We start from the raw sequence: 1,255 nt of genomic DNA on the forward strand, positions 1-1,255 counted from the left end.
TCTCATAATGAGGCCTCATCAGAGCTTCTGCATCACAGAACCTTTTTAGAATCTGGGGACAACAAGCACAGGAAGGGGAGAGGCAGGGCCGGGGTGCCCACCCACATGCCCGTGGCTGCTTGGTTCAGCCATCTTCTAGCTGGCGGCTAGAAGGTCATGTTTTCTGAGCTTCGGTCTCTTCGTCGTGCGTGGGATAAGAGAAACACCTTCCTTAGAGGGTCTTGGGGGGACTAGCCAAGAGCATGGGCTCACAGCTCTGGGCACCGCTGCTTAGCTTGGAGCACCTGTGCCAGGCATGACTGCGGTAACGTCTGACCGAGCGTCCTCGGGCGGCCCACAGCCTGGGGGTCCGAGAGCAGGCTGTCAGCAGCTGGGGCAAATCCACTGAGAGCATCTTCAGAGACCTTTCCAAATAAGGTCCCTCTCGTGGGGGCTGGGGGTTAAAACTTCAGCGTAACTTTATCCAACTCACAGCAACGACCTCGATAGTGATTCATACAATCTCCAAGGTAGTACAGATATACTAAGGGGCCCTGATGGCGTAGTGAGACATGCATTGGACAACCGCAAGGTTGACAGTTCAAGACCACCGGCTGCTCCTCAGGAGAAAGATGAGGCTTTCCGCTCCTGTAACATTGACAGCTGGGAAGACCCAAAGAGGGCAGCTCTACTCTGCCCATATGAGTCAGAATGGACTCAACAGCAGTGAGTTCTTGATAGGTATACTGCCTCCTGGTGACACAGTGGGCTAAGTGAACTGCAAGGTCAGAGGTTCAAACCCACCAGAAGCTCCACAGGAGAAAGATGAGGCCATCTTTCTACCCTGTTCTACGAGGTCACTTTGAGTCTGAATGAACCCCATCCCCCCCAACACACAACATTATTTTTTAAAACACAGATAAGCAAGCATCATTGGAATCCCTGGGTAGGATAAATGGTCAAGTACCTGACTACGAACCCGTAGGCTGGCCATTCAAATTCACCTTGAAGACTCAGTGTAGCATAATCTAATTCAGCTCCAATATACGTGACTCACCAGGAGTCAGATCAATTTGCCGGCAACTGTCTTGTTTGTTTGTTTTTATACATTTACTCAGAGTCACTTCAACTCTTTCATTTTGCAAAGTCTTGTTTAGCTTAATAATTTTCCGTTCAATTAATCAGAGCTGATTTGAGCGGAAGGCGCCCGCTTAGACTGCTGTTTATGAAATCCTCCTCCTGGAACCTCACCCTGCTCCTCGACTTGAAGGTAGCA

This window comes from Tenrec ecaudatus, chromosome 12, assembly GCF_050624435.1.
Source record: "Tenrec ecaudatus isolate mTenEca1 chromosome 12, mTenEca1.hap1, whole genome shotgun sequence".
NCBI classification, from domain to species: Eukaryota; Metazoa; Chordata; class Mammalia; order Afrosoricida; family Tenrecidae; genus Tenrec; species Tenrec ecaudatus.